Source organism: Carassius gibelio, chromosome B4 (genome assembly GCF_023724105.1).
Source record: "Carassius gibelio isolate Cgi1373 ecotype wild population from Czech Republic chromosome B4, carGib1.2-hapl.c, whole genome shotgun sequence".
Classification (NCBI taxonomy): domain Eukaryota; kingdom Metazoa; phylum Chordata; class Actinopteri; order Cypriniformes; family Cyprinidae; genus Carassius; species Carassius gibelio.
The window spans coordinates 23,652,183-23,663,614 of record NC_068399.1 but is presented as its reverse complement, the minus strand read 5'-3'; positions in this window follow the sequence as shown (position 1 = coordinate 23,663,614).

Here is an 11,432-nt window from a genome sequence, read left to right as displayed (position 1 = left end):
TCCCAACATAGCTGCTTTTGCTGAATCACAGGGCCTGCGAGCGGGCCAAGGGGACAAAATAGCACAGCCGTTATTCTTTAGGCATGTTTTTTTTTTTTCTGCATCTAGACCATAGCATCTTTCTTGAAAACTGGAATTGTGTATCTGTCAGTCCAAGATTAGTTCATTTTGAGAGCATTTTTTTTTAATGGTAGGGGCTAAGAAGAATGATTTCAAATTAAAACATGTATGAAAATAATGAAATATGTGAAAAGCATGAGGGGAAAAAAGGACAAATATGAACATTAAGTTGTCGTTGTATTAAAGTCTAAAGACAAAATATATTAAACTTGACTTTTACTTTGAATTTAATGTTCTTGTTGCCAGTTAATAATAAATAAGATTTTTTTTCACAATAAGATGTACAGATGTTTTCTTACTATTAACCAATCATGCCATTAGAATAAAATATTGTAGTTGAGATTCATCTCTATTCAGTATTTAGTATCATTAAGCTTTTTTTTTAATTTGTTTTTATTTTAATATTTTTTGTCATCTTGTCATTAAGTTTTAATTCATTAATTCTGTATTCAAAACATTTTTGGGGGTTTAGTTTTAGATAGCTAAAATAACCCTGCTGTATTTAATTATCTTTGTTTATTTATTTATTTATTTAGTATTCAAAAAATGTTTTTGTTTTAGTTTAGTTAACTAAAATAACCCTGTCTGTATTTAATTTTGTTTATTTATTTATTTATTTATTTATTTATTTATTTATTTATTTTAATATTAAAAAAGTTTTTTGGGGGTTAGTTTTAGATAGCTAAAATAACCCTGTCTATATCTAATTCTCTTTAGTTTAATTAGTTTTCAAAAAGTGTTTTGTTTTAGTTTAGTTAACTATAATATCCCTGTCTGTATTTAATTCTCTTTATTTATTTATTTGTTAATTCATTAATTTAGTTAGTTAGATACATAGTATTTCTAAAAGTGTTTTGTTTTGATTTTTGTTAACTAAAAAAACCCTGTCTGTCTGTCTGCATTTATTTATTTATTCAATATTTTTTGTTTGTTTTGGTTTTCGTTTACTAAAATAACCCTTTCTTCATTTCTTTTATTTAATTGTTTATTTCACTTTTTCATTTTTTACAAAAGTACTTGTTCTGTCCCAACGTCTTGTTTAAACAGGAAATACGTCATCACAGGAAAAACAGTGTGCCAGTTCAGCTGTTTTAAAGGTTTAACGAAGAGCCATAAAAAGCAGCATCCTCGCCTCTCGAGCCTCATTTGGTTACCAGATGCATTTAAAACACTTTCATCTCACATTTTCCCAGCAGCTACTGTTGAGAGGGCCTTTACGTTCGTCTTGGTTCGCTCCACAGGTGTTTAAACCAACTTCCCTTCCATCAATAATGCAGGATGAGAGTTTCATATAGTCAGACAACACCATAATGCCTTTATTGAGATGTCTTGAGATGCGTCAGAACCTATCGCACACCTGCTGCTCAGTCTAGAGAAATTGTTGGCGTGTGTGATTGAATGAGTGTGAGAGCGCGTGGGCTCTGTGTAAAAGCCAATGTTTCCTGCCTCTCTACCCTGCCTGAGGCACTGCCTCCATTGGGATGGTTTATATGCAATAGTAGGCTTCTGCTTATTGATCAGTGCTAATGTCTCAATGATCTCACACTCATGAGTCAGTTCTCTCTCTCTCTCAGTCGAGGGATATTGCAGCCCCAGCTGCTGCCTTCATGTTTCAGACTGATTTACAACTGCTCATTAATTAGCCACCATGCTAATGAAGAGACAGTTCTTGTCTGCTCCTGTCTCCTGCCTTTACACCTGCTGAAAATAACAGCTTAGACCAGTCTGAAGTACTTTGCCACTAAGTTGTTTTTTTACCGGTCAAACTGGTCCAAGCTGGTCTTCACTGGTCAGGTTGTTCTCTTTTAGCAGGGACATTATTATTTTCATTATTATTTTCATAGCATCCCTGTTTCAACAACTTACAACAAATATATGGTTTGGGGTAAAAAAAATCAATGTTTTTGAAAGAAGTCACAGAAGCTGCATTTGTTTGGTTAAAAAAAAACAATATGGTAAAATATCATTACAAATTAGAAAACTATAAAATTGTGGAATATTATAACAATTTTAAAAATCATTTTTCGATTTAATATATTTTAAAATGCAATTTATTCCCGTGATGCGAAGCTGAATTGTCAGCATCATTGCTCCAGTCTTCAGTGTCACATGATCTTTCTAATATGCTGATCTGTGATCCAGAAATATGTTGTATTAATATTATTATCGATATTTAAAACAGGTGATTTTTTTCTTTGATAAATATAAAGATCCAAATATCTTAAATAAACAAAAAATCCTAAAAAGCCTATGTAACATTATACACTTTACCAGGGGAGAGATTATAGAAATTAATACTTTTATTTAGCAAGGATCCATTAAATTGATCAAAAGTGATGAGAAATGCATTTATAATGTTACAAAAGATTTCTGTTTTAGATTAATGCTGTTATCCTGAACTTTCTATACATCAAAGAAACCAGAAAAATAATATTCTGAATATTAGAATGATTTCTGAAGGATCATGTGACTGGAGGAATGATGCTTAAAAAATTAGCTTTTTGTAATCACAGGAATATATTTCATTTTAAAATATATTCAAATAGAAAGCAGTTATTTTAAACAGTAAAATATTTGCTGTATTTTATATCAAATAAATGCAGGCTTGTTGAGCAGAAGAGAATTATTAAAAAAATAAAAACATTACAAATCTTACTGTTAATCTAACCTTTTGACGGGCTGTGTGTGAGTGTGTGTATATATATATACATTTGGTGTAGGCTGAGAAATGTATTAAATTTCACAGGTAATTGCAAAGAATCCATAAATAACACTTAGAATAAAATATGAAAGCTAGCAGAAAGACTGAATATCAAAATTCACAGTCTTTATAAAATATTGATGAGTTGCATCCAAGTTTTCTAGAATAAGACTGTAAAATAGTATAACTTTGTATTATTATTATTATTATTATTCTTTAAAAAAAGTTGTTTTAGAAAAGATTCACAAGAGTCTTTAGAGTCTTGTGTTTATTTAGGTGTTTATTTTTGCTAAAGTTAACACTTCAGTGTGATTTTAGGAGTATTTTTGTGTGTATATTGGTCAAAGCTAAACTCAAGACTCGCATTAGTATTTAATGGTGTTTTGCAACACCATTCTTGGTCTTTATTACCCAGAAGTCTTGTTCATGTGCGTTTGTGCATCATTCTTTCTTATTTAAAGATGAGGTCGTAATTCAACTACTCTTGTAAAGTGTGCTGTCTCTGTTTGTGCTGGAGTTATTCTCTCAGCCCCTTTTGTTTCCACGTGCCTTTAAATCTCCCCTTGAATGGACCTAAACTGGAAACAGTAAATTAAAGAACAATGCTGAGGTACTGACCCTTTAGATCTCTCTCTTTCTCTCTTGGACTGGTGTGTTGGATTACGGAGAAAGCGAGCAGACTCTGCCTCGTTTGTTTTCATTAGGGTGATTGCCTCAACATCTGAGCGACCTTCAGCTGTCCTCTCGGTCCAAAAGAACTGGCTGTCTGTCTGTGACTAATGGCATGTGTGTACAGATTCAGTGTTAGGGTCATGATGGGTTTGGTGTAATGAGGGTGGGTTCGACTGACATGGTCGCAGAGTTTTCTGTGTTTTACTCCCCTTTATTTAGAGCTTAGTCTTCGGATGCCGCAGTGTTTCTGCTGTGTTTTAGCTGAGTTTTCTCTGATGGATTTGGAAGTGCACTCGGTTGGCTATGACCGTATCTTGTTTCTGATTGGCTGTGACAGTTTTTCGGTGGTTGTTCCATGCTGCTGTGTCCTGCACCTCAGATATGATGCAATGAAATCTGAGAAGTTGTAGTTGAGAGAAAATCCCATGTGTAACACTCATAGAGCCATGGAGGACTCAGAGTCTCTTATTAAATTAGACTGTAATGTCTGTAGCAGGGCTGGAGCTGGGTGTGATTATGTGTGTAATTATAACATGGTGCTCTGGAATACTTGATTCTGATTGGTCAATAACAACCTTCTGCAGCTGTTGTAATAAATCTTATATTTATTTATTTGTGCTCATATATGCTTACAAATTTAGCACTAATGCAAGTTCTTTTAATTAATATTAATTAGTGGCAGTGGAAAACTGGATGCTGTGGGTGGTGTTGTGTAGTATGATTGAAGGCCTTTGTTCTGCGGAGAGGACCATGAACTCTCCTGAGTCGGACACCCACGCAAAAAAAAAAAAAAAAAAAACCTGAGACAGAGGGGGAGAGAAAGGAAAAGTCTTTTGTACTGCTTCCCCTGTTTTCCTTGACAAAGGTGGTGAAATGTGTTCGTCATGATCTTATTGGATAAACCTCATTAAAATTAAAACTAATTCAGGTCATATTTTATTTTCACTTTACAGTGTTACTGAAGCATTTTTATTGTTTTTGTTAAATTTTATGACAATATCATTCTTTACATTTAAAATCTTTTAAAATATATTTTTTCTCTAAGTTAAAGTAATTTGCATCTAATTTATATGTAGATTATTATTATTATTATTATTATCCTCAATTATTATTATTATTATTAATTATTATTAATTATTATTATTATTAGCCTCAAATCCAAATATCTTGGTGATACTAAAAAATATCCATTTTCTTTTAGTAAAATTTATTTCTTTCTGTTGATTTTGGGATGAACTACACTGTAAAAATAAATAAATAAAATAAAAAATTTCTGTCAGGACATTATCCATTAACTTAACGGACATTTACGTTAACCCTAAAACACAATGAAATGCAAAATTCACAATACAGATTAAACACCTGTAAAAAAAAAAAAAAAAAAAAAAAAAAAACAGAAAATACCTTCTTATTAATACAGTAAATTGTTGCATGATTATTATTATTTTTTACATTGTTAAATTTTTTTTTACACATTGCATGATTTCATTGACACATATTAACCCATTTCTTTCAACATCTCTAGACATGGAGTGCTGCTTTTGACAGTTTTCTATATACTGTACAAGCAAATTTAAATAAACTTATAAGATCACACGCTACACAACTGCTGCCAGCGGGTGACAAGTTCCAGTACAATGAGAAAAGTTAGCTCAATTATAGTGTGTCAGTGTAACTGGCATCCAAACGATAGATGTTAGACGACAGACGCTTTCCCTTGTGTGTGTTTGTGCCTCGTGTTTCTGTGTGCCATGGAAACAAAATTGGCGCTAAGTGTGATTGCGTGTTAAGTTTAATGCTGTTTTCAGCACGTTTGCAACACAAACTATGTGCATTGCGAATGCTGTTTGTTAAACAAATAAATATTTTCACCTATAAATTAAAACGCTAATTTAGACAGCCGAGAGGGGTAGTGAATTAGTCGTGGGACTGAATTTGAAGACACAGGCGTTCTTTGTGTGCGTTGTGCGAGCCCTTTGCTGCAACTTGATGAGTTTATAACTGTCAGCAAAATTGAAATTATTATCAGGTTACGTCAGTTAGCAACATTTCTCTTGGCCATACAGAGGGTGTAATTAACTTTTAGACCTCTCCGTTGGAGCCAAGTTTCTCAAAGCAGGTGTGCCAACTGAAACAAGCGCAGAGCCACCTTTTTTCGCCTGCGTGTCTGTCTCGCTCTTTTCTGCTCTCTCTGGCTTTGTGTCGATGTAGACGAGCGCTCGCTCTGGAGGGCCTTGTTACCAATATGAGTGCCTTTCACTTTTCAGCCATCAACGCAAAAGCCTTTCCTTGCTTTGTAACAATTTAGCGGTCCCAGGAGACCTCCTTGCACTTGGAATCGCTTAACGCAGCAGATTTCTCATCAGCAAAGAACTGCGCTGAACTGAGAGGAAATAAAATCCAGGGCATGTTTTTGTTAAACGCATCCTGACACACTCATCTGGTCTCTTGTGTTCAAAAAGTGGATGTGTTATTGACTCATTAACGAAGAATGAAGTTGACTTAGTGATGATTTCTGTTTCTGTTGATCAAACTTTAGTGCATTGTAATACAGCGTTTGGGCTACAGGCTTGTGTTGTGCTTGAGGTTGTAGAGAAGAGTTGTGCTGTTGTTATTATTAGGTGGTTTGGTAAATAAATAATAAAACCAGTGAAAAATATATATAAACTCATATTAAAGAATCATAGAGACTTGGAGGTAGTTTTTTTCCTGCTTGGCCCAATAAGCAGCCATTTAGACCATCTCGCAACTGCCTAGCAACACTCTAGTAACCATTCAGAGCAATACATAATACATTGCAATGCCTTGGCATCTGTTTGAACTTTATTGGCAGGAATGTTTATACACAATTAGCAAAGCATCAGAACATTAATATTAATGATACATTCAAAATGCATTAATAAAATTTAAAATAATGTTCCATTAAATTAAGTTTAATTTAATTTAATTTAATTAGATCGTTAAAGGGTAAAGTTATACAAAAAAAAATTAATATTTTTTTCTGCAAGGAAACTTTCAATTGATCAGAAGTGACGGTAATGATAATGCTACAAAATATTTCCTTTTCAAATAAATGCTGTTTTTTTTTAGCTTTCCATTCATTAAAAAATCCTGAAGAAAAATAAATAAGCAGTGAAACGTGTTTTCGGCGTTGACGTTAATAAGAAATGTTTTTTGAGCTCCAAATGAGCATATCAGAAGGATTTCTGAAGGATCATTTGACACTGAAGACTGGTTTAATGGTGCTGAAAATTCAGCTTTGATCACAGGAATAAATGTGCATTTAAGAAATATTAAAATACCAAATGATAATATTTCACAGTATTACTGTTTTGACTGTATTTTTGATCAACTAAATGCAACCAACTTATTTCAAAAACATTACAAAAAATATCTAAATTTTAGTGTCTAGTGATATGAGTCAGTTGCAGAATGCATTCAGTTTAGTGTGAAATAAGTAAATGCACCAGTTTGTTTCTAGTGTGTAAGACGATCAGTTAAAGTGCGCTGTAGTTGAGTGCCTGGAAAGTGGCCCCTTAGTGCAGGTGTGCATCTTTGCGTTCACATTCCAGGGCCCCTCCATCACTAATGAAGGATGATGCCTGGATCTCTGTTTATTTACTAGCTGTGAAACCAGATCTGGCCAATTTAAAGCTTCTCTCTCTCTTTCTCATCCATTGATACATGGTTAATGGGTGTCAGATGTGGCAGTGTTAGTGGGGCCCGAGATGTATTTGTTTGCTCTGGCTGAACTGGTATCGGTCCTCTCCAGTTGGTTTATATCAAAACATGAGTGACTGTGGCGGCTCCACCTGGTAAAACAAGATGGGAGCCGCTGTGACAGGAGCGTAACATCTTTCTTAACATACGAGCAGTTTAGTGAGCGAAGCCATCTGACCTGCGGCTGTTAGTTTAGCGCTAAATCCTGCAGCGTGGACGGGTGATAAGGAACGTGTGAAAATAACATTTCTGTGTTTGTCTGCAAGAGCGATCCAGACTGAATTATGTGGCTCGGACACCACAGGCCGCACGCTATATTTAGTTTAGCAGATTGTTGTAGGAGAAGGAACATATTGCTTGATTTGAACTAAAACACTTTTCTGATTAAACCATTTGGTCTGAGAGATCTGGTTTCAAAACACTGTTGGGCGTTAGATCCAAAAAAGTCCAAAAAAAGTGCTGGGTTTACATCTTGTGAAGCTGTTTTGGGTATCTCAGTTAAGGCATGCTGTCTGCGGCAAACCGCAAGTTTCTTTTGCCGTTACGAAGTGTTAATGCGCAGATCTTCAGCTGTCTGCTTGAATCAGCCATTTTCTGCGTGCTCCATATGCTCGATCCTTTTGAGTTCAGTCTTGAGATGCGATGTAGTTTACGTTTCCCTATTGCTGATCCACAGGTGTGTCACATCACCTTGAGTTCACCCCTGCTGGACCGGAGGGGCACAGCGGCCCACTGTTTCCCTCCACAGGTGTGTCGAAAGCCAAGTGCAACAGCAAGTGTTGTTTTTCAGGGAACTTCTGTGATTTCTTCATATCCTGTTTTTCTGGCTGTGAAAACCACAGGAATATGAGAATATTCAAAATAATACCGTTATATTGGAAAGAAGCCATAGGAGATGGACATACAATTTAAGTTAAAGATATCAGCAAAGTTTCATTTGAAAGAAAATGGCCCTAAAAATTATTTGGACACTTAAAAATGTATGACAATTACAAATTATTCTAATACATTTGTGTATATTTTTATATAATTTTAAATATATATATATATGCAGTCTCATGAGCTTGATCTCAGTTTGGTGTGAAAAAAAATATAATTTTTGTATATTTTTGGCAGCATTCACTCCAAAACTGAGGTGTATTAGCTCAGACCAGTGAGACCTGTGATTAATCAGATAAAACAAAGAAATGAGAAAACCTGTGCTAATTGAAAGAATACAAGAAAGGTAGAATCCAATATCTGGTGATAATATAGCATAGAAAAACATAAGTAAGTTGTGAAACTGTAAAGTTGTGATATCTTGTGTGCATAAAATCAGTAATAGACTATCCGCCTTATTTTTCAATATGGAAGTAAGCTGTTTTCTGTGAATGTGTGAGACTTCAGGTTCATTAGCCGCTGTTAGGGAAATAAGGAGAAGAATAAAAACATGTAAAACTCTTTGCACTACAAACATTATGAATAGCGTGTTCACAATTAAGATGATACATTAAAATAACATGCTAATACACACCAGTTTGCAATATCAAGCAGCAAAACAAGTTTTTTTTGTCCAGCTAAAAATAGCTGGACACGAATGACTCCGGAAGCCAGACACATTAAATAAAAAAATGCCCATGACCATTCTTATGGGAAAAATAAAGTGGACAGTCATAATGTGAAAAAGTATTTTAGGAAAAAAATGTAATCCTCTATTGGTCAAAATGACCAGAACACAACATGAGGGTTAAATGTATTACACTGGGTTTCATACTTTGTAAAGTAACGCAATGATTTTCAGACCTTTATAGGTGTGCCTTACATTTTCGAATCGTTTTTGGAGCCACAGTATGTGCTGCACGTTAAATCAATTTGAAATGCTTCTCCTCAAGTTTCAGATCTGAAAGAAATGAAGACGTGCCAATCTGCTTGGACTTCTTTATACATCACAGTCATTCCTGTAAGGCAGTTTTTTTAATAACTATCATATCTGACTGTGATCAATGCAGAACTCTTGAGTTTCTCTGGTCTGGAGTTCAGATATCCATCATGCAGTTGCTTTACACTGCCAGGACTGATCCAGGTTACAGCGCCAAAGGAGAGCCTCATTTCTACAAGCTCAAATACAGAACAGCCATTTAAAGATAGTCTACTGTCAGAATGCTTTTCTGTGCTGTTCTTTATATATGTATATATGGTACCATGGTGCAGTAATAGTAATACCATGATATTTGGGTAGATTATTTGTAAATTGAATTGTCACTTTAGGTACTAATATGTACCTTTAAGGTACTAGTAAGTTTCATTTAGTAGTAAATAAATTAGCTTTTGTATCTTGGGAGTGTAGTGGAACATCCTAGACGTTCTAAAACCATATTAAACAGTGTTATACTAATTATGTTATACTTATAATTCATGCAACTTAATGACCTCATATTAATTAAGAAACTGAATATTTGAACTTTTAAAAAATTCATTCGTCTCACAGCAGGACCACTTAAAATGAACCAATTATTGACAGATTAGGGAAACTTCAAATAAACGGTCACCAGTCACAACACCCTTATACATTCATATGATTTCTTAACTTAAATCTTTGTTCATCAAAAAAAAAAAAAACTATTTATTATTGAGTACTTAAACCATGGAGCGTTTCCAAAAAAATAAATCACAAACACTGTATCTTGTTTTAATGCTAACTGTATTTTAATTGACTGAATGTGTTATTAATTTATACATGAGTTTGAGAAAGCAGAAAAATATTAATGGCATTTAATTCTTGATTTTAATAATGAAATTTCTTTTTTCTGACATAATGCATGCATTTTTCTGTTTTTGACATCTACCCATGTCCTTCTACAGGAAGCTGGCGGTGGGCAGATTTCCATCATCACATCACGTTTGTGCTCCCAGCGGCGACTGTAGCCTCTCTTCATCCCTTCACAGAGCTCTGCAGGGGAAACAGGGTCAGAGCGAGAGGTGAGGCCTGGCTGAAGTGTGTTTGTTTGTGAGGAGTTGCAGTGTCAGGTGTACCTGTGAACAAACAGCTCGTCGTTGTGTGGTGAAAGAGGATTTTAAGAGCTCACTTTTATCACCTCTACACTGAGAGCTGATGGAGGGATTACACTCTCACTCACACAATCTTTTTTCTCTCTTTTCTTTCTCTCCGGTAAGCAGTCTGTCATTTCTGGAGTAGTATGCAGGTAGGAGACATTGATAAACTGGCAAGTTTTTTTTTTTTTTTGTTTGTTTTTTTTTATGTGTGGTATAATTTTAAGTATTTTAATAAGCATTTTCTAATCTATGAAGAAGAGTGTTATTCTGGATGGATGGATGGAAGAGGTACAGATAGATAGATAGATAGATAGATAGATAGATAGATAGATAGATAGATAGATAGATAGATAGATAGATAGATAGATAGATAGATAGATAGATAGATAGATAGATTTATTTAAGTATCATTGAGATTTTTTCTGTCTATTATTACATTATTTTTCTTTTTTCATGTATATACATGTGTGTTTATATATATATTTATATATTTATATATATATATATATATATATATTTATATTGATTTAACTATAATAACCCTGATATAAATGTATTCTATTTTCTTTTTTTTCTGCTAGCATATGCATTCCACTTATCGGTTTCATTTGTATTTTTTAAATAACTGGACAATCTTTCTACTCTAAAATTCAAGGAGTGTTGAATTCTGAGAAATCATTGCTGGAAAAAAAGTAGCACCAATACAAAAGCAGCGCTGCTCAGTTGTAGGTGGGTGGACGTTGAGCAAGGCATTCTGGGTAGGTGTACATGTACAGCTATACAGCACAGTTTCCTGGTAAAAATAGTTATTGTTAAAAAAAGAAAAACAGACTCACTGCTCAGGTTTGGCCTTTCCCATTTTGATATATGCACACTTGGAGATTTTAATGTACAAATAAAGGGTTCTAATACATAATAAAGGGTATTATATATAATAAAGGTACTAATATATAAACAGCCTTTCCCTCCTGCAACGTTTACTTCCCTGCTCGCTCACACTCTCGTGTTTAGCATCCTTCAGTGGAGATCATTATTTACCAAACAGGCTTCCTAATAAGCGTGGAGTGATTACCGAGAGCAACGCAAGGAGGAAAAAAGAGAAAAACCTCCGCTAGAGGAATATCCATCATAATTGATGTGTTGCAAAGCAGATTACACACATTAGCGCACACAGTTTTGAATATGA